The following is a 25,218-nucleotide window of genomic DNA, read 5'->3' as shown; positions in this document are numbered from 1 at the left end:
TCCACCGTGCTGCCAGCTAAGCAGTACAGCACAGCACGGGCTCATGCTCCCCATCGCTCCCACAGATGCAGCCAGCACCACAACTCATGTTCCTGATGCCCAGAAAGGCCTCAGAAGTGTCTTCTATATGGGAACAGGCTGCTGGGCAAGGTTAATGGCAGGCTTGCTATTTTTGGACCTTATTCTCATATTGTGCTGTGTCAAAATCTGGTGTAACTGGAAGAAGAAATGGTGAGTGGTCATCTTTCCCTGAAAGAGCTTCTTTTGAAAGTCTAATGTAGACAGGAAGCATTCCCACTGAGGCTGTAGTGGAGTTGTGGCCAGTCCATGGTTCTCCAAATAAGTCTGCTGAGGGTTCTGCTGCTGCCCAGTGCTTCCATTGGCCTCTCAATTGCTGGGCCTTGTCCTGGGGGCCCCGCTGTGGCTGCAGCCAGTGCTGGCTCCCACTGAGGCTGCCTGGCCAAGAGCAGCCCCAGGGGCACGGGGCAGAGGCAGAGGGAGGTGGGGAGGAGAAAGAGCAGGGCCGAGGTTGCCCTTGAAAGGCAGAGGCGCTGTGGGGCCCGCTCCTGGCCAGGGACCCTGCCCAGAGCCGTGCCCTGCTGGCCGGGGCCTTGAGGGGCAGCTGTCCAGCTGGGCCCAGCTGTGCCAGCAGCTCCAGCCGTGCTGGGGAGCCTTGCCAGCTCTGGGCCCTGCTGTGCACGAGGGTCCCTGTGTGCCACTGGCAGCTGGGGCCTCAGCCACCTCCTCTCTCCACAGGAGCGTCTCTGCAGCTTCACAAGACCGGCCAATGGCCTCAGTCATGGAGAACTGGGCCTGTCATCTTCAATCTCCGTGCCAGTGTCCGTTGTCCCTCCCACGGCTGCATGATCAGCTTATTTCTGGGCATGTGCTGCTGCCACCACCACCCAGAACAGGAGCCTCTGTCCCTGAACGTGCTGGCCCTGGTGTCCAGCCAGGACTGAAGGTGGGCCCCTCCTGCCATAGAAGGACTTGATCAGCATCTTTCACCTCTGCTCTCTATGTGGTGGCACCAGCCCTGCCTCTGCTGATTTTCTGGGCACAGCCAGATTTGTGCTGGCAACAGCCGGGCATGGGTCTCCTGAGACTAGGAGCTACTATAGTTATTTTTAATTTTGCAAGATTTAGGAACATTTTTCATAGACTATTCCCCTAATAGTTCTTCCCCTTTTCCACAATAGTTCTATATTTTTCAACGTAGTTTTAGAATTTGGAAACACATAGAACATTTTCACACTTCTAGAATTAAAAAACTATTACATTTAATTGGTAATCTTTATTCCTGGAAGGACTAACTTCCCTGAAGAAACATAGTCTACTGCAGAGGCTCATTGCCCAGGGCAGATTTGGATCTTCTCACAAGTAACCAAGAACCTTTTTTCTCATATTTTCTGGGATTTCTGAGAAGCTCGCCTCTTGGTCTTCAGAGGCAAGCTTTGAGCACAGTAGGAATCTCCTCAAGTCATCATCTTTGTTTGCTTCTGCCAAGAACTGCCTCAGTTCCAGAGCAGAGGCTTCTCTCAGCTTCCTGCCGCCCCGCTCCCCCCAAGCCTGTCCTGAGCCCTCTCCTGCAGCTGCTGCACTGCCATGGAGCTGCTGTAAAACACAACAGCTCTGCCACAGCCGCTCAGCTGGATTGGAAAAGCTTTCTGGCCGTGTTTACATTAGGCTGGTGGCTCCTCGAAACACAAGCTGAGCTTCTGAATGCTGTGCTTCACTGGCACAGGAACTGATGCTGCCTTTCTCATGGAGCCTAAACTCCCATGGGTTTTCAACGCTTTCTGGCCAGCATACGGCCTGGAAAACCTTTTAATGCAGCCATTTAGTTCTGAAAATGGCCCAGTCTGTGTATCAAAGGAACTTGTTTAAATGCTGGAGCCCACCAGAGCATCCTTCCAGGCCATAATTTACTCCCCCGCACCTCCCCCTCCATGACTGCCAAACAGCACCTTTGACAGTTCTTTCCTCCAGAACATGAATGGCACCATTTTATTTGGGGGAGGAAAAAAAAGGAAATGTTCTGGGATACAATCATCATCATCATCATCATCATCATCACAATGAGCCACAAATTAGTTAAATGACATCAACAACTCAGACTGTGGACTTACTTCTCAGAGTGCAGCACTGGCTGTACTACCCCTTGAAACTGCAGATGTGCTACAGTCTTTAAAATCAGGTGGATGCAGACGAGATTTGGAGCCAAGCCCAGCTCTGGGAGAGCTTTAGGGATTGGGCCTCCACGGGCACCGCTGTGTGCCTGGAGTAACCTGCCCCAAGCCATCTGCCACCTGAAGAGCCAAGTGGGGCACGGAAAAGCAAAGGCTGCAGAGGGGCTGGGAGTGCAGGGAGCCCATCCTGGTCAGGACTAACACGCTCATCCCACCTTCGCACTGGGTTTGGATGGATACCAGAACCAATAGCTGGCAAAAGGAAAAGAGGGTACAAAGGTCCCTGGAGTCCCCTGCCCCAGTACCTCAGCCAGTGGGGAAAGGAAGAGGCCAACATGTGGCCGGGGGTTTAAAAGGAGGCTGTGCTCCCCACTAGCTGAGAGAGACAACCCCACAAGGGGATGTCCCAATGGACTCTCTCCCTATGTTCAAACAAAGCTGCAGGACTTCTCTGGCTCCTTTATGGACACTGGCTTTTCACAGCGTGATTTTTATGCACACCTGTTTCCTTGTATCAGACTATCAGCAGCCTGCAGTGACTCACTGCCACTCTGGTCTGCAGGGGAAATGGAACTAATTTCCATTGGGGCCCTCCCAGAGGGACGAAGAAACCCAGAGGAGACAAACAACCCCTGCAGGCATCCAAACTTCTGCACCAGAGGCTGAGTGAGCTGCAGAGGGGGCCTAGTGGGTGCATTTCCCTCAGCCTTCTCCCGAGACTCAGCAGCTGGGCACTTGCGCTGCACATGGCTGTTGGGGAAAGGAATTCTCATGGCTTTTTTAAGGGATCTTGCACCACTCCTGGGAAATGAGCTTAACATCTCAATGAACTGGGAATAACCCAAAAGGTCCCCAAAAAGATAATGACCATCAAGAACACATCAATGACCATCAGCATACATCAAGGAACATCTGCCCCAGACACTGCCCCCTGGCATAGTTGGACACACCGGGTCTGGAAGAGGCTAAGAAGAAAATCAAGGAGGGTGGGCTTTATTAATATCAGGGGCCAAGAAATCTGGCTCCAGGAGGAAAACAAATACCAAGAACTATGCCACTTGAGACCAATGGACATAAAATCAATGGACATCTGTGGATTTTGGACGGTAAAACGTTTTGGCAAAATCAAGTAAAACTCATGTGTCTTGGTAAGATTTTCTTGGCACAACCAGGCTACGTGTGGATGAAACTCTTTTTTTGTTGCACATCGTGGCCAGAACAACATTGTGGCCAGAATAAATGCCTTGATTCTCTGACAGGAAAATGTTGACAGAGGGCTTTTGTTTTCCCCGAAGTTTCAGTGACATCTGGACATGCCATGCCCAGCACAGTGGGTAGGGAACCATGGCAGCCTCACTGCCATGCTGCTGCTTTCCTAGAGGAAGGAATAGCTCCCTGGCAGCTTCTGCTGCAGGAAGGAAGGCGATGCCAGACACAAGCAAAGGCACAGGCGATAATTGCTCTGCAGGGCTCAGCCGGGCTCAGCCCTGGCCGGGTCTGTGTGGCAGCAGCTCTTCCCCCAGGGCCTGCCCTTGCCCATCCCGGCAGCAGCCAAAGCTGGAGGCGCCTCGGCTTTCAGGCCTCTGGAGCTTGTTCACAGTCCCAGGGAAACGGGACTGGTGCAGCAACGTCCCTGGCGCTACAGCTGCTGCGGAGCTGGCCCTGAGTGCCCAGAGGCCCAAGGCACAGGAGCAGCCCCGAGCGGGAGCCCTGCCGCCAGCCCAGGGCCAGAGCCAGCCCTGGCTCCCGACTGGGCAGGGGCTCCAGGGTGTCCTTGAGGGGCAAACATTCCCAGAGAGGCTGCAATAGAGTTGTGGCCAGTCCATGGTTCTCCAAATAACTCTGCTGAGGGTTCTGCTGCTGCCCAGTGCTTCCAGTGGCCTCTCAATTGCTGGGCCTTGTCCTGGGGGCCCCGCTGGAGCTGCAGCCAGAGCTGGCTCCCACTGAGGCTGCCTGGCCAAGAGCAGCCCCAGGGGCACGGGGCAGAGGCAGAGGGAGGTGGGGAGGAGAAAGAGCAGGGCCGAGGTTGCCCTTGAAAGGCAGAGGCGCTGTGGGGCCCGCTCCTGGCCAGGGACCCTGCCCAGAGCCGTGCCCTGCTGGCCGGGGCCTTGAGGGGCAGCTGTCCAGCTGGGCCCAGCTGTGCCAGCAGCTCCAGCCGTGCTGGGGAGCCTTGCCAGCTCTGGGCCCTGCTGTGCACGAGGGTCCCTGTGTGCCACTGGCAGCTGGGGCCTCAGCCACCTCCTCTCTGCACAGGCATCACATTGAAGAAAAACTGAAAGCTACTGGCTGGTCACAAGATCTCTACTGCTGGAAGAGCAATAGCAGCATCTCTGATTCGGATGAGTTTTCATTTTAGCTCCACCAAGCTCTACGGTGACTTGAGGCCCCCTCCTTCCAGGGCCGAAGGCGAAAGCCCCCAGGAAAGGCTGTGGGAAGTTCTCAAGTGAAGATTGACTGAGAGCTTCCAAAATCAGCTTCCAAATTTTCAAAGTAGTTTTCGAATCCTGAGAAGGCAATCCTATTTTCTATTTGCTTTGCATTTTTAGAAATATTTAGAAATATTTTTTGTAGAGACAAATCCCCCATAGTTTCTTCCCCACTTCCACAATATGTCTGTGTTTTTGAAAGTAGTTTTACAGTTCTGGAAAGTTTTTTTTGCACTTATACAATAAAAAATAAAATAAAATGGCATTTCAGTGGTAAACTTTACTCTGCAAAGAACTAAGACACCCTAAGACACCCAGCCTGGTGCAGAGGCAAAGATCTTTTCCCACAGGAACTTTGTACCAATCACAACCAAGTAATGTAAAACCTTTTCCCAGATACTTCCTGGGATTCTTGACCAGCTCACCTCTTAGTCTTCAGAGGCAAACTTTGAGCACAGTGAGAATCTCTTCAAGTCACCATCTTTGTTTGCTTCTGCAAGAACTGCCTCAGTTCCAGAGCAGGGGCTTCTCTCAGCTTCCTGCTGCCCCCGGGCTCTCCTCCCGGCCTGCTGGGCTTTGTTGGCTGGCACAGCCTGTGCCAAGGGGTGGCAAGGTGCCTGCAGGCCCCAGCTCTGGGGGAAACAGAGGACGTCCTGCCCGTATCCACCGTGCTGCCAGCTCAGCAGTGCAGCACAGCACGGGCTCACGCTCCCCATCGCTCCCACAGATGCAGCCGGCACCACAACACGTCTTCCCCATGCCCAGAAGGAAATTGGTTTCTGCCAGGGAACACACTGCTGGCTAGAGTTAATGCCAAGCCTGGCTTTTCTATGGCATGCAGGGCACTAGGGGACCCCTGTAAGGATGGCAGTTGGCCAGGGTCCCTCATGTGGCACACCAGCTGGAGGGGGTGTTTTGTAGGTGTTGGGTTTTGCAGGAAGGCATGCAGGGCTTTGCGTCCTTTGTAAGTGGTGCATGGGGCATGGGGTTCCTCGTGAGGTTCTCAGGGGATTTGAGATCTCTTCTGTGGCATACAGGGGACTGGAGATATCTGTAAGGCTGGCAGGAGCTTGAGTTCCTCGTGATTAACATGGCGGTTTAGTGCTTGCCGTCAAGGCCTGGAGAGGAGCTGAGTCCTTCCTAAGGTGGGCAGGAGGCTGGGCTCTTTGGTGAGGCATACGAGGCTGTCCTGGGGTCTCTGCATTGGTGAGCACGGATTCCCTGCGAGGCACGCAGGGATATTTTGGGGTCTCTGCTGAGGGGTGCAGGGATCCCTCAGGAGGCACAAAGGCATATTGATGGTCTCTACTAAGGTGTGCAGGGATCCCTCATGAGATATGCAGCGGGGTTTTTCAGTCTCCTCAGCGCAGCAAAGGGCCACTCTGGGTGGAGGCTGTGCAAAGTGGGCAGAAAGCTTCCTGCCAAGCCTTGCGGCCGGCGGGCAGGCGGAGCCCATCCTTGGGGGTCGGGCGGGGCCTCTGGAGCCGCCGCGCCCTTGTCGGGCAGGTCCCGGCCCCGGCGGGGAAGGGCCGCGGCCCCGGGCTCCGGCAGCGCTGCTGAGCAGCAGCGGAGGCACAACAAGGGCGCCGCTCCGGCCTGGCCCTGTGCTGCAGCCGAGCACAGCGACAGCCACGGCCGCTCCCTGCGCCACAGGCGGCACCGGGGCTGCAGCTGAGGCCATGCTACGTGTGGATGGGTTCTGCTGCTGCCCAGTGCTTCCAGTGGCCTCTCAATTGCTGGGCCTTGTCCTGGGGGCCCCGCTGGGGCTGCAGCCAGAGCTGGCTCCCACTGAGGCTGCCTGGCCAAGAGCAGCACCAGGGGCATGGGGCAGAGGCAGAGGGAGGTGGGGAGGAGAAAGAGCAGGGCCGAGATTGCCCTTGAAAGGCAGAGGCGCTCTGGGGCCCGCTCCTGGCCAGGGACCCTGCCCAGAGCTGTGCCCTGCTGGTCGGGGCCTTGAGGGGCAGCTGTCCAGCTGGGCCCAGCTGTGCCAGCAGCTCCAGCTGTGCTGGGGAGCCTTGCCAGCTCTGGGCCCTGCTGTGCACGAGGGTCCCTGTGTGCCACTGGCAGCTGGGGCCTCAGCCACCTCCTCTCTCCACAGGAGCGCCTCTGCAGCTTCATAAGACTGGCCAAAGAGTTCCATCAGGGAGACCTGTACCTGTACCTGTGCTTCTCATCAGCCTTCTCTAAGCCAGTGTCCAAAGACCCTGCCACAGCTGCATTATCAGCTTGTTGCTAGGGACATGCTGCCACCACCCAGAACAGGAGCCTCTGTCCCTGAACGTGCTGGCCCTGGTGTCCGGCCAGGACTGAAGGTGGGACTCGCCTGCCAAGGAAGGGCTTGAGCAACACCTTTCACCTCTGCTCTCTGGGTGGTAGCACCAGTTCTGCCTTTGCTGATTTTCTGGGCACAGCCAGGTTTGTGCAGGCAGCAGCTGGCCATGGGTCTCCTGAGACTAGGAGCTACTATAGTTATTTTTAATTTTGCAAGATTTAGGAACATTTGTCATAGAATATTCCCCTAATGATTCTTCCCTGTTTCTACAATAGTTCTATATTTTTCAACGTAGTTTTAGAATTGGGAAAAACACAGGACATTTTCACACTTCTAGAATAAAACATAGAATTGCATTTAATTGGTAATCTTTATTTCTGGAAGAGCTAAGACAGCCAAAAGCACCTGTGTACTGCCGAGGCTCATTTCCTAGGGCAGATTTGTGTCTTGTCAAAACAACTAACGAAAAACCTTTTCCCTTATATTTTCTGGGATTTCTGACTAGCTCTCCTCTTAGTCTTCAGCGGCAAACTTTGAGCACAGTAGGAATCTCTTCAAGTCACCATCTTTTTTTGCTTCTGCCAAGAACTGCCTCAGTTCTAGAGCAGAGGCTTCTCTCAGCTTCCTGCCGCCCCGCTCCGCCCCAAGCCTGTCCTGAGCCCTCTCCTGCAGCTGCTGTGCTGCCCTGGAGCTGCTGTAAAACACAACAGCTCTGCCACAGCCGCTCAGCTGGATTGGAAAAGCTTTCTGGCCGTGTTTACATTAGGCTGGTGGCTCCTCGAAACACAAGCTGAGCTTCTGAATGCTGTGCTTCACTGGCACAGGAACTGATGCTGCCTTTCTCATGGAGCCTAAACTCCCATGGGTTTTCAACGCTTTCTGGCCAGCATACGGCCTGGAAAACCTTTTAATGCAGCCATTTAGTTCTGAAAATGGCCCAGTCTGTGTATCAAAGGAACTTGTTTAAATGCTGGAGCACACCAGCGCATCCTTCCAGGGCATATCTTTCTCCCCCACACCTCTCCCTCCATGACTGCCAAACAGCACCTTTGACAGTTCTTTCCTCCAGAACATGAATGGCACCATTTTATTTGGGGGAGGAAAATAAAGGAAATGTTCTGGGATACCATCATCATCATCATTGTCGTCATCATCATCATCACAATGAGCTGCAAATCAGTTAAATGACATCAACAACTCAGACTGTGGACTTACTTCTCAGAGTGCAGCACTGGCTGTACTACCCCTTGAAACTGCAGATGTGCTACAGTCTTTAAAATCAGGTGGATGCAGACAAACTTTGGAGCCAAGCCCAGCTCTGGGAGAGCTTTAGGGATTGGGCCTCCACGGGCACCGCTGTGTGCCTGGAGTAACCTGCCCCAAGCCATCTGCCACCTGAAGAGCCGAGTGGGGCATGGAAAAGCACAGGCTGCAGAGGGGCTGGGAGTGCAGGGAGCCCATCCTTGTCAGGACTAACTCGCTCATCCCAGCTTCGCACTGGGTTTGGATGGAGACCAGAACTAATAGCTCGCAAAAGAAAAAGAGGGTACAAAGGTCCCTGGAGTCCCCTGCCCCAGGAAAGGAAGAGGGCAATATGTGGCTGGGGATTTCAAAGGAGGCTGTGCTCCCCACTAGCTGAGAGAGACAACCCCTCAAGCGGATGTCCAAATGGACTCGCTCCCTATGTTCAAACAAAGCTGCAGGACTCCTCTGGCTCCTTTATGGACACTGGCTTTTCACAGCGTGATTTTTATGCACACCTGTTTCCTTGTATCAGACTATCAGCATCCTGCAGTGACTCACTGCCACTCTGGTCTGCAGGGGAAATGGAACTAATTTCCATTGGGGCCCTCCCAGAGGGACGAAGAAACCCAGAGGAGACAAGCAACCCCTGCAGGCATCCAAACTTCTGCACCAGAGGCTGAGTGAGCTGCAGAGGGGGCGTAGTGGGTGCATTTCCCTCAGCAGCTGGGCACTTGCGCTGCACACATGTGTTGGATAATATACCAAGTTTAATTTTTGTTTCATGTCTCCAGTCAGGCTTGGTTTGCCTTTGCCTTAGGGAAAGGAATTCTCATGGCTTTTTTAAGGGATCTTGCACCACTCTCAAGGGAAATGAGCTGAACATCTCAATGAACTGGGAATAACCCAAAAGGTCCCCAAAAAGATAATGACCATCAAGTACACATCAATGACCATCAGCATACATCAAGGAACATCTGCCCCAGACACTGCCCCCTGGCATAGTTGGAGACACCTGGTCTGCAAGAGGTTGAGAAGAAAATCAAGGAGGGTGGACTTTATTAACATCAGAGGCCAAGAAATCTGGCTTCAGGAGAAAAACAAATACTAAAAACTATGTGACCTGAGACCAACGAATATTAAAGGAATGGAAAATTACATCTAGTTGAATATTAGGAAGTCTGAAGCTTAATAATGGAGCTCTGTGTATTGTGATGTGTTTTTTCTTTTATTAGTTTGATTTGTAATTTTGTGGTTTCCTTATGCTGTTCCTTTTGTCCCTGCCCTTTTCCCAGAACTTTCAGCATTTTTCCTTTAATGTTATTAGATGCTGGTTTCTCACGGAGCTTGCCTCCCCTCGAGAATTTTCAGTTTTGTATTTCTTCAAACTTTATTAGTTCACTGAAACTGTTTTCCTCCCTTGAACTTCTTTATTGGTTTATACATTGTATTTCCCGCCTTGTTTTTACTCCCAATTTTCCTGATTTGTTAAAGGCTGTATCCTCCCGCTGGGACCTGCCCCTGTCTATAAGTTACTGTTTGCCCTCAGTTCAGGGTCCTGGGATGATGAAGAGGGGAACTTTTACCATCAAATAAAGTTACTCCGGGACCCGTGTTGCTGTTCCTTTGTTTCATGCTGCGCTGTCACTGGCAGCTGGGATTTAGTGGAGCTCGGGGGAGGGGGATTGTTGCCCCCCTGTCACCATCTAGCTGGGCCAAGCAACAGTGATGTGTAGTTATGTTATTGTAGTTTAGACATCCTCTGTTCTCCCCATAGTTCCCTTTCCCCCCATGTATTGTTACCATCAGGCAGCCAGGGTTGTCAAGGCCAGGTAGAAGAAGGCGTGCACGTGTCCCTTACCTGGGGCAGTTGGCAATGGAGAAGCTTGTTGCCAAGGGGGTGCAGCATGGCAATACCTGATCTCCCATCAAGTTACAAGAAAGCAATCTCCACCGATAAATGGCAAAGAGCTGACTGACAGACTTTGGCAGGGCCCAGGGCTGTCTGATGCAACACTCAGGGGTAGAACAGGCTGAGCACCAATCTTGAAAAAGAGCCAGCAACGTGGTCTCCACGAGGCCAGTTCCCAGCGCTGCAAATTTTTTCTTATATAGTCCTTTGTTGTATTTTTGTTAAGGTTTAATAAACCTTTTTACATTTTCAAAGTGAGCAGTTGTTTCTCACTGATAGAACTACTGTCAATATGCTTTTGCTTTGTGTGATTGGTCAAAAAACTTTTAAAGTAAGTTGTAACATTAAGTTGTTGGTCTACTGCCAGGGATGTGAGCTGCTGTCATCTTCCCATTGTCATAACCATGTAATGGAACTGATGCTGGAAAAGAAGCAGCTCGAGACGTGTTCCCCAGCAGTTCCATCCCGTTCGTGATTTGTACGTAGACTCCCCCGGTCAGCAATAAATGGTGCTCCTCAGTGAGGAGGATTGGTAGACTAGAAGAATATAAAAAATAAAAAATAAGACCGTGGACAGTGCAATTGCCAGAGGCCCAGGCTGTTAAAAGGAGGAATGGATCATGCCCTTTGTTGTCTGTCGCTGGTATGCTTGTAAGTAACAAGTAGCAACTTTAGGGGCTCCTGGGCAATGAGATGGGAAACCATCTATCTAAAACAGGAGGGGATGTCTTTTACCGGCTTCAGACAATTTTACAGGAAAAAGGACATTCAGACAGCTCAAAACATGAACGAAAAGACTTATTAATCTGGGTAAAAGCGAATACTCAAAATATAGACTTGAAGTCTGCTTTTGCCTTTGATTTCTGGGACCAGATAAACTGGAAAATTTACAGTCTAGTCTCTCTCAAAAGGAAGAGACTTTAGTCAAACCTGTTTCCAGAGCTTTATCATAGAGCTTTAAACAGAATGATCGTAACAGAGACTTTCTCAAACACCAAAACAGAACACCTAGTTCTAAGATGTTAATTCCGAGTGGTGCTAGGTCTTTGTCCATCTCTGGGAGGATCTGGGGTTTTGTTTGTAGCTCTTTCCCTTCTCCTGGCATGTCTGGGGTTTCCCCAGGCAGTGTGAACAGCATCCCAATCCCCGCAAAGGGGGAATCAGATCAGCTTCCAGCTTCGGTCGTGTCCTCTGTTTCTTCCAGGATTCCCTGTGCCTCTGATGCTGTGACCAGGCATCCTCCATTCCTCCACAAAATCATCCACCCCTGGATTTCCCGGGAAGGCATTAGGGATTTTCGTTGTGCTCCGAGAATTTGGGGTGTCAGGAGTCGTGTTCTGGGGAGATTGGGAGTCAAACGGGTGTGAGAGATGAGAGTTTGGGGAAGGTTTGCAAAACGAGGGCTGCTGTTTCTGCGCCCTGTTCCTCTTCCAAACAAGTTGCGGTCGGATCTTGTTCTGAAGTTGTTCAGCGGGGTCTGCCAAAGGGGGCTCCAGATCCGCTTTGCCTGGCCGAGGGGCTGTGGGAGTCACCCCTGCCACGGTTTCTTCCTGGGAAGCCATTCCCTCAGATCGGGCTCAGGCGGGCAGATTGTTTTGCAGTTCTGAGAATTCTTTTCATAGAGATTCCTCCACCAAGCCTCTTCCAGCGTTTTTGCCGCTTTTAGCACCCCAGACTCTGGTTACAGCCAGTGGGGGGGGCTTTACATTTAGCTCTGCCTGCAGGGAAGCAGGCAGGGGGACAAACAGAAGCAGCGGGAGGCAGCCAAGAGTCAAGCAGAGCTGGGATGGCTCTGCCCAGAGAGATGGATGGGGTGGAGGCGGGAGAGCTCAGGAAAGTTTCTGTGCAAACACAAAGAGTTCATTAGGAGCCTTGAAACCTCTCTCGTTTGTTGCTGGGGGTTGGGCGGGGGGGAAAGCATGCTGAGATCGCAGCTCAGACCTGAGAGTTTTCCAGCTGAGTCCCTGTGGGTGGGGTTGCGGTGTGGAACCTGTAACAGCTCATTGCAAAGTGTCACAAATACAAATTTGGGATCTACAGCTCTAGCGCAGCTTGATTTGTATGAATCTATAAACCCCAATTTAGTGAATTGAGATGTGATTTAGCAAGCTCTAGTTTTCTTCCTCTAACCAATACAACACATTCCTCGGCCGCTACCTCCAGCGGCGGGCAGGGGAAGGGAGGTGTGGGGTGTGTTAAAAATGTAGAGCTCTCCTCCTCCACCCTTCCTGGCAGGGCTCCCGGGAAGGGCGACACCTCTGCCAAGAACTTGGAGCTTCTTGGCAAGGTTCCTGAGACAGCTGATTGCTGTGACAACACTACCTGTTCTTCTGTACCAGATACAGGAGTGATGAGAGGCAGAAACCACACACAGTCTAAATCAGAGGGAAACCTTCCACTTCAACTACCTAATTCATCTAATATTAGTCAAAGTTTAGAAAAAATTTAGACTCAAATAAACAGCTCCTTGCCTTAACCTGCAGGATATAGTCATAATGATGTAAATCCATGCTATGAAACTCATTCTCACCATGATATAAAAGAACTCCGTCAAGCTTTGAAAGAATGTAGGTTCTCTTCTCCTTATTTTAAGAATGTCTTGAAAAGTATATTTAATTCTTTTACTTTAGTCCCTGCTGATTGTCAAAATGTAGCTTCCTTGATCTGAACCAATTCACAATATCTTTTATGGGAATTACAATGGAAAAAATCTTCTTAATAAATCAGTTGAAAAATATAACAATACTCCTTATGAGAATATAGATATTATATGCCCAACTAGCAAGTGATCCAACTTTCCACAGACCAGAAAATCAGGCTGTAGAATTGCCTCAGCCTATAGTCACAGATATTAAAAATGCTGCTAGAAAAGCTTTCCTTGCAGTTGAGCCAGCTGGTACCCATGTAAATGCTTACCCTACTATCAAACAAACTGATTTAGAACCCTTTAGTTCTTTCCTAGATAGATTACCCAAGCTGTTGAAAAACAGTGTCCAGGTGAACAAACTCATTTCTGTTTTATTCAAAACCTTGCTTTTGTCAATGCTAATGAAGAATGTAAAAAAATTATTTTAACTGTACCTGATCAGACTCCAAGTGTAACACAGATGCTAACAGCTGGCAGTAAGCTCACCTCTCCATAACATCTGGCTAATGTACAAGTCAATGCTTTTGGAAAGCAGATTGCAGAATCGCAAGAATAGTCTAGAAAAACATTGGGAGATAATTTAGGAAAACCTTTAAGAGAAAATTTGAGACAACAAATGGAAAAGCTTGAAAAAGTCCTAGAAGCACAAACAAAAATTTTGTCCAAATCTGTTGGCACTGTACAGTTGGACTCTGATAAAAAAATTTCTTGCTTTGCTTGTAGTAAAACAGGTCACATTAAAAAATATTGTCCTACAAAAACATTCTAACCTAAACAACTTTCTATTTGCCCTCGATGTCAGAAAGGGAAGCATCTTGCTAAGCACTGACAGTCTCAGTTTGACATCGATGGCAAACCTTTGTCGTTAAACTCAAAAAAGATCGTGGATAAACTCTAAAAAGACCGTGGATTAGCACTGCGCCTTGACACAAGCAGTGGTACCTCCTGACAGTCAATTACCCAGCCAAGTGGCATTGCTTCCTCCATTATTTATTCCGCAGTCAACCATTCCTCAAATTGTCCCAGCTCAATACCCTCAAGCAGAAGGTTTGAATTGGCCTCCTCAAAATTAATACAGCTTTTAAATAAATTTTGTTATGAAAGTATTTCTACTGGAATTATCAGGTTTTTTTCAACTAAGACAAGATCTTTTAATTATAGGCAAGGCCAGCACCAAAATTTTCAGACTTTCAGTGCATCCAGCTGTTGTTTCAGTAAATTGTAACAAAGAGCTAGTAATTTTAGCTCTTGCACTTAATGTTCCTATAGTAATTCCACCAAAAACACCTATAGCTATTGCATTTCTTTTACCCATGAATACATCCAAGCAAAACAACTTTCCAGAGAATTCAATTCTGTCTGTGCCATTTGGAACTCAGGTCCTGAAGTCTTTTGGGTGCAATCTTTAGACCACAGCCAACCAAAATTGACTTGCAGCCTGACTCACCGTGGTAAAACAATTTCCATTACAGGCATGCCAGGTACTGGTGCAGATGTCACTGTAATTTCTCACGTGTTTTGGCCCAGTGATTGGGATTTGGTAACTCCTGCAAGTTCCCTCACAGGGACTGGAGGTGCTACTGCATGTTTGCAAAGTGCATCCCTGATTAACATTACAAGTCCTGAAGGACAAAGAGCGACAGTGTGTCCTTTTGTTGTTCAGAAGCCTCTCAGTGTCTGGGGGAGAGACATCCTGTCCCAACAGGGAGCAAAACTAAAAGTGAGCCTGTGATGGAAACCACACCAAAACCTGCCACTTTAAAGCTGAACTAAAAAACTGATCATCCTATAGAGATTGATCAATTGCCTTTAACTGAGAAAAAATTAAATATCCTTAAAAGATTAGTAAAAGAACAGTTACAGCAAGGTCACATCACACCCACAAACAGTCCCTGAAATTCACCAGTATTTGTCAACCACAAGAAGACATCGGACAATCCTGGATGTTGCTTCATGACCTAAAGAAGATCAATAAAGTAATTGAAGACATGGGACCTCTTCAGCCTAGACTTCCTTCTTTATCAATGATCCCAAAACACTGGCCTCTTGTTGACATTGACTTAAACGACTGTTTTTTCCACATCCCACTTCACCCTAGTGATGCTCCAAGATTTGTCTTTTCAGTTCCAGTCAGTCATCGATCGAAGAGAACCCATCCAGAGATACCACCAGAAATCATTGCCTCAAAGAATAAAATAATTGCCTATAATTTGTCAATATTTTGTTGCACAAGTTTTGTCTCCAGGTTAACAGAAGCATCCAAGATCCATTATTCTACACTAGATAGATGATTTGCTCATCACAACTACAATGCAGCCAAGGAGAAAACAAACTCGTGCTAGTGTTGTTACTGAAATCCAAAATACTGGAGTTGAAATTTCTATGACCAAAATTCAAGAAGTTCCACCCTAGAAGTATCTAGGATGGAAAATGACTGAAAAAAACATTGCAAAAGACACAGCTCCAGACCAGTATCAGCAACCTACAAAATTTACAACAACTTCTAAGAGAAATCACTTAGGTCAGGACTGATTTGAGAATTACCAGTGATGAACTGAGACCACTTTTTAATTTACTGAGAAGAAGCTGTGACATCAATTCTCCTAAAACTCTAACACCTGAAGCTCTTGCAGGCCTTAACAAAGTCATAGAAGCTCTCCAAAGACGACAAGCTCATCACTGTATTCCAGAAAAGCCTTACTTTTTTGCAATTTTGAGAGAAAAAAATGCAACTTTGTAGCCTCATCTTTTGATGAGACTCTTCTAAGAGAGATCCTTTGTTGATAATAAAATAAGTCTTTCTTCCCTATAAGTTTCCAAAGACTCTTTTTTCAGTTTTAGAGATAATAGCACAAATTGTAATGAAAGCCAGAATAAAATTGTAAGTTTAGCAGGTCAAGAATTTTAGTTTTCTATTTACCATTGGAAAAAAAAATCTTAATTAGGCAATGTAAAATTCTGATGATTTGCAATATGCATTGTTAAATTTTCCAAGTATTTGTTGTGTTCATTACCCAGCTCACAAATTATCACCAGCAAAATTGAGTTGGAGAGCGAAACCTATGTTAGGCAAAGAAGCTTTGAACGCAAAAACTCTTTTCACTAACAAATCTAGCAAAAGGCACAAGTCAGTTGTAACTTAGTTGAACCAAACAACTAAAATTTAAGAATCAGATATTGCAATAGTAGAAGGATCTCCACAAATTGTTAAGCTTGCTGCTGTAGTTTGGGCTTTTCATCTCTTTCTAAAACCTTTTAATTTAATCACAGATTCTGCTTATGTTGCTAATGTGGTTAAAAGAATAGAAAGATCAGTTCCAAAAGATGGTTTGTTGCTAATGTAGTTAAAAGAATAGAAAGATCAGTTCCAAAAGATGTTATGTTGCTAATGTAGTTCAAAGAATAGAAAGATCAGTTTAAAGAATGTTAATAATGACACTTTATATCGTTGGCTTTCATGTCTTTATACAACTTTGCAATCTAGAACTAATCCATATTTGATTTCTCACACTAGGGCTCATTCCTTGCTTCCTAGATTTTTAGTAGAAGGAAACGCAGGAGCACAAAACCTGACAATGGTTATTTCAAACATTTTTGAATAAGGAAAACTGAGTCATGCCTTTTTTCACCAAAACGCACAAGCACTTGTGCAAATGTTTCAGATTTCCAAAAGTGAAGCTAAGGCTATCGTCAGTACTTACACTCAGTCAGCTTCTGCAGCCTCCTGTTTCTACAAGAGCAGTCAACCCACAAAGCTTACAAAGCCTGCAGTTATGGCAAACGGATATCACTAAATATCCTTCCTTTGGTACATTTAAAAATATACATGTTTCAGTAGACATGTTCTCTTGCACAGTTTTTACTTCTGCTCACAAAAGTAAAACAAGTAATCATGCCTGTCAACCTTTTTTGCAAGCTTTTGCTTCATTAAGTGTACCCCAAGATAGAAAAACTGACAATAGTCCTGCACATAGATCTCAAAAATTAGCCACATTTTAAAAAATTTAAGTGTTCATCACAACTTTAGTATTCCTCATTCTCCCACAAGTCAAGCAATTATTGAGACAACACATCAAACATTAAAACATATTCTTCATCAACAGAAGGGGGATTAGAGGTGACACCACAGATGAGGTTGAACAAAGCTTTCTATGTTTTGAATTTTTTAAACAGCTCTGTTGCAGAACCCGATCCACCAATTTTTAGGCATTTTTCAAATAAAAGACAGATGAAACGGAAAGAAAATCCCCCTGTTTTAATTAGAAACCCTGAGACTGGACAAATTGGAGGTCTTTTTGGCTTAATCACTTGGGGAAAAGGGTGTGCTCCTGTCTCTACAGGTGCAGGAATTAAGTGGGTCCCAGCCAAAAACGTCAAACCGTATCGCACCCCAGAACGTGTTGGCGAGTCCAAGGCCGTGGAAGCGAGTACGCAGACGTGAGCCCAACAGAGGCATCACGGGCCACGCCTGGCATTCCTTGTTCATCCCTGGAACCTGTAAAGTCTGATTTTATGCTATTTATCAATGTGTCAATTGTGTGTTTCGTAGAATCATTTTGGAAAAAGCGTGGGTTTTGTTTTGTTACATTATAGATCTCCCTCTACTGGATTTTCAAAGGTGAAATTCTTTTTAAAGGTCAAAAGCAAAGTTTTTAAATTGAGATATATAGGAAGATCTTTTGCCAAAAATATGCTCACTAAAAGGATGGAACGAAATTGAGTGATACACTAGTGTTAGTTGGTTTTAATTGTTTCTTGTAGTGCAAATTTGCCTGTAGAACAACTAAAAACAAATATTTGGGTGACCTTAGCCAAGGCAACAGGCTCAGATATCATATGCTTGTCTAATTCAGAAGCAGAAAACCTGTCCAGTTGGTGTGCCAGTAAAGGATTTGCCTTTGATTGAAAAACAATTTAATAGTAAGCCTAGTGAAATTGACAATGAGAGCAATCCTGTACTGAATTGGAACATTTGGGCCAAGGAACTTCCCAAAGCAGTGTCTGAACCCCAAGAATTAGAAATCTTTGGTTCTTTAACAATGGACTTTTGCCTTACGTTGACAGATAATGACTGACCAGAAGGCGACCTTCCAAAGTACAATGTTAGTCCCCATTATTTTGCATACAGAAATTCGAGTTTTTAGTGTAGTGATTCAGACAGTTGGGATGTGCTTTCCGAGGCTGACCAATGTCCTTGACAATTGCCAAAAGGATATGGGCTCATTTGTGGAGATAGGGCTTGGCAAGGGTTTCCATCACACCTTGAAGGTGGCCCATGTAGCATTGGAATGCTCACTGTGATAGCACCTACTGCTAAAGCAGTCATTAAGAAGAAACATAGGGGAACAAGATCTGCTCATCACTATGATGAGAATTGTAAGAGTGATTTCATGCCTTAGAATGCTGCCAAAAAGGTTTCAGCAGGTTTGTTTTTACCCCAAATGGCTTCAGCAAGGGCATTGAAACAATGAGATTGAGTTGGATGTTGGCTGAGTAAAGAAACTAATACCACATCCACTGCAATCAGTGATATGTTGACAGATGTTACTAGTGTTAGACATGCTACCCTTCAAAACAGAGCAGCAGTGGATTTTCTTTTACTGGCACATGGACAGGGTTGTGAGGAATTTGAAGGATTCTGTTGTATGATCCTGTCAGAGCATTCTGAATCCATCCAAACAGCATACAAAAGCTGAAAGATTTGACAGCTCAAGTTAAAGAAGATGGTCTGTCATAGTTAGATGATTTGTTCCAAGAATGGAGCTTTGCACCTTGGCTAAGGGAACTCTGTAAGATAGGTCTAGATGTGCTGAGTGTTTTGGTGGCCATACTAGTAGTGACACCTTGCAGACTTTGGTGTGACAAATGATGGACAAAACTATCAGAGAAGTTTTCATCATACAAGAGAGAAAAGCAGGAAATAGATTCACAGAAAGTTCTCCAAATCTTACAGAGATGGTAGATGAAGGTATAGCCATAGAAAAAGGTTTTGAATTAAAACCTTAGAACAGGCGAGAGTTTTTGAACAATGAGTTGTAATTGTTATCAGACATGACTTATGCCCTTTGAACCGACTGGACTTTCACAGCATTAAAATTGCTGTGTTGTAATATAGCAATACTTAATGTGAGCAAAAAGGAAGCTTTAAGCAAGTAACAAGCAGATATATTAAAGCTACAAAACGCAAGGGAGTTAATAAAGGAGACAGTTAGGAAAGTTTCTTTTTAGTTGAACCAAGAGGGGGAATTGTGGGAATCCATGAAATCTGAGGGTTTTGGGAAAGCTGCAAAAGGCAAGCCTCAGTGACAGCAGAACTGCAATTAGAGCTAAAAAGTAATCATAAGATTTGTCAGCAGAAAAATTGTATAAGAAGTAGGCAAGTAAAGACTTAGAGAGCAATGGTCTATGTATTAACACTTGTCTAGAACAACTCCCTAACCTGCAGAAAAGTCTATCTAGTTGAACATGAGGAAGTTCTAAGCTTAATAATGGAGCTCTGTGCGTTGTATTTTAAGCAGATATTGTATTTGAAATAAGCAAGCATTATTTTAACCAAAGGAATGTGTGCTTATAGTAATTGGATGGAACTAATGTCAATAGGTTTTGCTTTTTGTGATTGGCCAGGAAACTTTTAAAGTAAGTTGCAACATTAAGTTCTTGGTCTGCTGCTTGGGATGTGAGATGCTGGCATCTTCCCATGGTCATAACCATATAATGAGACTGATGCTGGAAAATGAAACTGCTCAAGGCACATTCCTGAGTAGTACTGTCCTGTTCGTGATTTCTACATAGATCCAGATCCAGCAATAAGGGGCAGCTGTCCAGCTGGGCCCAGCTGTGCCAGCAGCTCCAGCCGTGCTGGGGAGCCTTGCCAGCTCTGGGCCCTGCTGTGCAGGAGGGTCCCTGTATGCCACTGGCAGCTGGGGCCTCAGCCACCTCCTCTCTGCACAGGAGCACCTCTGCAGCTTCACAAGACCGGCCAAAGGCCTCAGTCATGGAGAACTGGGCCTGTCCTCTTGCATCTCCGTGCCAGTGCCCGTTGTCCCTGCCATGGCTGCATGACCATTGCTGGGCACATGCTGCTGCCACCATCACCCAGAACAGGAGCCTCTGTCCCCAGAGGTGCTGCTCCTAGTGTCCAGCCAGGACAGATGCTGCAGCCCTCCTGCCAGGGAAGGGCCTGAGCCCAGCAACATCTTTGGGCTTCAGCTCAGGTGTCTGTGAGCTACCACCAGCACTGGCTGAGCTGATTGTCTGGGCACAGCCTAGAGGGGCAGCCAGCAACCACATATAGGACTCCTGAGAAAAAGCGACCCCATTTTGTCTTTGATTTACATTTTGACATATTAGAAATTTTTAGAAATATTCAGCATTATTTTTCATAGGAAAAAATCCCCAAATGATTCTTACATTTTTCTATAGTCCTTTAGGATATTTCAAATTACTTTTTGAATTAGAAAAATTTAGAACACTTTTACACTTGTAGAATAAAAAATAAAATTGCATTTAATTGGTAATCTTCACTCTAAGAAGAATGAATTCATAACAAGACACCCAGTGTACTGGAGAGACTCTTTTCTCACTGGAGATTTGTACCTAGTGAAAACAACCAACTTAAAACCTTTTCCCTGATATTTTCTAGGATTTCTGACAGCTCACGTCTCCATCTTCAGAGGCAAAATTTGAGCCCAGTGGGCATCTCCTGCAGTGGAGGAGGGTCTCTGTGTGCCAGCTGCAACTGGGGCCTCAGCCACCTCCTGTCTCAACAGGTGTCCATCTGCAGCTTTACAGGAACGGCCAAACACCTCAGTCTGGGACACCCGTAGCACACATTTCCCATCTCCATGCCCATGCCCGATGTCTCTGTGCCAGCTGCTTTAACAGCTTGTTGCTGTGCAGATGCTGCCTCCAGCCAGACAAGGACCTCTCCCGTGAAGGCGCTGGCCCTGCTTTCTGGCCCCTACTGAAGGTGGGCAGGGCTTGGCCCAGCACTTCTCTTGCACTAAAGAGATGGAGCTGTCACCCCAGTGTCCGGGTGGTAGCAGCAGCAAAGCCCAGCCAGGATCAGCACTGGCTGAGCTCCATGCCCAGGGGCAGCTGGGGATGGCCACGGGGTGGGCAGGCAGGAGCCAGGCAGAGGCTGCTGTGACCTGTGGAGGGTCCCTGGGGAGATGGGGCAGCCCATGCTGGGCATCCCTGGGCTGAGGGCACATTTCCTTTCATGGGACCATCTGGGACTGGACCTCCTCCAGTGGCATGCCCAGGAAAATAGGAAAGACATCAAGAGCATCTCCAGGGACAGAGCCTGACCAGCAATGTCAGCAGGTGAAAAATAAGGTTTTTCTGAGCAATGGAACTGTGATAAAGCAAAACAATCAGGGCAGTGCATTCATACAGATGGGGGCACACTCTGGGGGTACAGCTAAGGCCATGAGGTCACAGAAGGGCTCTGGGGTCACAACAGGCTGAAGTCTCAGCAGGCCCTGATGTCACAGAGGTGCCAGAGGTGCCAGAGCCCCGTGGTTGCACAGCAGCACAAGGAGCCAGCAGTCAGTCCCTGAGCACAACTGTTGCGGCAGCAGCGGCGGTGGCAGCAGCGGTGCTGACGTTGGGACAGCGGTGTTGGGACAGCGGTGGCAGCAAGAGCTGCGGGACTGGCAGAGGGCAAGGCAGCATGGCCCTTGCTCTGCGCCTCCTCCTCCTGCTGCTCCTGGCCGTGGCCCTGCCTGCCAGGGCTGCCCAGGCTGCTCCGCTGCAAGCGCGGCGAGCAGGTGAGCCGGCAGCCTGGCTGCCCTTTCCCGGGACAGCGCTCCCTGCTCCCTGGGAAGCGCTGGGGATGGTTTTGCCCAGGTCTTCAGGGAATGTTTCCTCTGTGGGAGGGAGAGTGTCCCAAGGGGCCCTGGGTAGCCCCATTTCCCATTCCTGTCCCAGAATGTTACACAGGGCAGGTAAAGAGGGTGGAGAGTGACCAGAGCCAGTTCAGAGCTCCCCAGGCCCCCATGCACCTTTGGCCATGTCCATTCACATCTGGCTCCCATGGCCTTACCAGACACCCTTGCAGTGCCTGGTTCCCTGAGGCAGAAGGGGATCCCAGCACACACAGAAGTGGTTCTGGTGTTTGCCCCCTTCTAGATTTGGATCACGACTTACATGACTTGGAAGTCCTGGTTAATGACACTTTGAATGGCTTGGAGAATGCTGGAGGCAAGTTCTGCATTTCCGTTTTTACTGGCAGAATAATCAGTGTCCATGTGGATAAAGCTCACTCATGGGCCATTTTTGTTAAGGTTAAGTCAGAGTGGAAAGATTCTAAAAACTTTGCCCTGCTCCCTTCTGGAGCCCTGAGAGATCCCACAGGATCACTGTCAGTGGGAGGAAGGAGCATTTAGCTGTCCATCTTCCTCCTGTGTGCAATGCCAGTGTGTCCTTCCGTGTGCTCTGTGCAGCCACAGAGAGGAGCAGAGAGGGAAGGGGCCGGGCCCAGGGCTGTGCCCCGGGGCTGAGCCTTGTGGGCAGCCTGAGGATCTCCTGCAGTGCCACAGGAGCTCTTCTGTCCTGCCTTTCTTTGCAGCTGAACCTGCTGGTGAAGGTGGTGCAGCTTCCCAGCTCACGTCCATTACTGAGCCTCTGGGTGATGCTGAGGGTAGGTCAAGTTCTTTCCCCTGGGAGAGCTGCCAGCTCAGAGGCCAAAGCTGGGCCAGGGGGGCATCGCTGCAGGTGCCAGCACAGAACCATGCACGTGTGTGCCTGCGCCCTGCGCGATCCCCTCACCGCTCCTGCAGCTCAGTGGTGCCCATGCAGATCAGCAGAGATGGCAGAAGCTTCTGTGGCTGTTTTGTTACAGGTGTGTCTGCAGGGAGGACTTTCCCAGGTCCTTTGGTGGATGTTGCACGCAAGCCCATCTCCCATCACAGGGGTGAGTAGTTTGTTCCTGCTGACCCCACAGGCTGAGCCCTCGTTTTGTGGGATCCTTTCCTGGGAAACGGAAATATTTCTCTTAAGGTCCTCCAAGACGGAAGAAGAAACCTACAGGAGCTCGTACATCCCTGGAGGAATCCAAATATCTGGAAAAACTCCTGAGTGATGTGGACAGCCAGAGTGGTGGGTGCATTTCCCTCATGCTTCCCCTGGGACTCAGCAGCCGGGGGCATTGGCTGCACATGTGGACACACCGTGCCCGGCACAGCGGGAAGGCATCCATGCACCACAGGCCATGCACACCCTAAGATCCCCTGCAATTTCCCAGTCTCTGTGCACATCTGGAGGGGCCGCTCCGTGCAGGAGGGAGGGCCCTGGAGCAGCTCCAAAACCCTGGCCATTCTCCTTATCCATGTCTTTGACAAGTGTTGCCTGGAGCAGAAGGGCACAGCACAGAGGAATTATGGCATGCAGGCTCAGGGGGTTTGGGTACTGAGCATGCCTGTGCCAAGGGGCAGCAAGGTGCCTGCAGGCCCCAGCTCTGGGGGAAACAGGGAGTGAGAACGTCCTGCCTGTAACCACAGTGCTGCCAGCTCAGCAGTGCAGCTCAGCACGGGCTCACGCTCCCCATTGCTCCCACAGATGCAGCCAGCACCTCAACACATTCTGACATCATCTGGAAAAGCATGAGAAGAGTTTTCTGCTGCGGAACACCTTGTTTGATTAAGTTGATGGCCATTGTGGCTGGTGCGGCACTGTGCCTGATGATGTGCTGTGCAGGAATCTGGTATTGCTGGACGAGAAAATGGTGAGTGTTTTGCGATTCTCCACCTCAAACAGCTTCCTTTAAAGGCTGCTCATAGTCAGGGAACATTCCCAGAGAGTCTGCAGTGGAGTTGTGGCCAGTCCATGATTGTCCAAATAACTCTGCTGAGGGTTCTGCTGCTGCCCAGTGCTTCCATTGGCCTCTCAATTGCTGGGGCTTGTCCTGGGGAGCCCTCTGGGGCAGCAGCCAGGGCTGGCTCCCACTGAGGCTGCCTGGCCAAGGGCAGCCCCAGGGGCACGGGGCAGAGGCAGAGGGAGGTGGGGAGGAGAAAGAGCAGGGCCGAGATTGCCCTTGAAAGGCAGAGGCGCTCTGGGGCCCGCTCCTGGCCAGGGACCCTGCCCAGAGCCATGCCCTGCTGGCCGGGGCCTTGAGGGGCAGCTGTCCAGCTGGGCCCAGCTGTGCCAGCAGCTCCAGCCGTGCTGGGGAGCCTTGCCAGCTCTGGGCCCTGCTGTGCACGAGGGTCCCTGTGTGCCACTGGCAGCTGGGGCCTCAGCCACCTCCTCTCTGCACAGGTGCTCATGTGTATCTCCAGAAGACCAGCCTAAAAACAGAGGCAATGACAACCTGACCGTTTATCCCAGCTCTTCACTTCCGCCCCTCTTTGAACTGCCGTGGCTGCATGAGCATCATGAGGCATCCCAAAACCCACCCCTCCTCAATGAGACCCTCTGCCCCTGAGCCCCCTGGTCCTGTTCCCTGGCCAGGACTAAAGGTGGGCAGCCCTTGTCTGCCAGGGCAGGGCTTGGCCCACATTTTATATTTAAATAAAGAAATAGAGTTTTCGCAGCTATGTTTGTGTGGTAGCACCAGCAAAGCCCACCCGACACCAGCAGTGGCTGAGCTCCATGCCCAGGAGCAACCGTGGATGGCCACGGTGTGGGCAGGCAGGAGCCAGGCAGGGGCTGCTGTGCCCAGCGGCGGGGCCCCGAGGGGATGGGGGAGCCCATGCTGAGCGTCCCTGGGCTGAGGACACATTTCCTTCCGGGGGAACATCTGGGCCTGGACCTCAGGAGGCACACAGGGATATTTTCGGGTCGCTGCTGAGGGGTGCAGGGATCCCTCATGAGGCACAAAGGAGTATTGATGGCCTCTCCTACATTGTGCAGGGATCCCTCATGTGTTGGGCAGCAGGGTTAAATTTGAGGAGGTTTTTTACTCTTCTCAGCACAGCACAGGGACACTTGGCCGAGGTTTTGCCAAGCTGGGAGAAAGCCTCTTGCAAAGGCTTGGGCCCAGCCTGTGGGCACAGCGGGCGGGCGCAGCCCATCCCCTGGGCCAGTCCGGGCTGCTCAGGCCGGGCCGGGCCGGGCCAGGCGCAGGCCCCGGCAGGGAAGGGCCGCGGCCCTGGGCTCTGCTGAGGCTGCTGAGCTCCGGCCTGCCCTGTGCTGCAGCCCAACACATTGACAGCCATGGCTGTGCCCTGGGCCACCGCAGGCACCCGGGGCTACAGCTGAGGCCGCGCCTTCTCCCACTGAAGGGAGGCTGGCTCTGTTCCCTCGGAGGGCACAGCTTAGCTCCCAGCACCTTTGGGAACCTGCCTGCCGGGCAAGTGCTGGGGGGCAGAGAGTTCCAACCCTTCTCACTGGGAACTGTGTCTGGTGATGTAGGGATTTCAAATTTTTTTCCCTCTAAATTTGTGTCCTGGCAGAGGGTTAAGTTTGGTTGCTCTCAGTAGGGCGCTTTTCTTCTTGGCAGTCAGTGGGGCTTCAATGCAGCCAGGGTTGAAGGAGGATCTCTGGCTGCTTGGGCCATGGTTGTGGGACACCTTGGCTTCATCCTTCCTTTG

The 25,218-nt window shown here is 49.3% G+C and overlaps 1 long non-coding RNA gene across 1 annotated transcript in view; it reads left to right on the top strand.

Annotated features, from left to right (window-relative positions):
- The window catches only part of LOC135308324 (uncharacterized), a 172,265-nt gene that overhangs the window by 110,266 nt on the left and 36,781 nt on the right, over window positions 1-25,218 (top strand). The gene's annotated exons all lie outside the window — the stretch shown is intronic.

This window comes from Passer domesticus, chromosome 9, assembly GCF_036417665.1.
Source record: "Passer domesticus isolate bPasDom1 chromosome 9, bPasDom1.hap1, whole genome shotgun sequence".
In the NCBI taxonomy this organism is placed as follows: domain Eukaryota; kingdom Metazoa; phylum Chordata; class Aves; order Passeriformes; family Passeridae; genus Passer; species Passer domesticus.
Note: the sequence above shows the minus strand (reverse complement) of the source record. Positions and strands in the feature narration are given on the sequence as shown.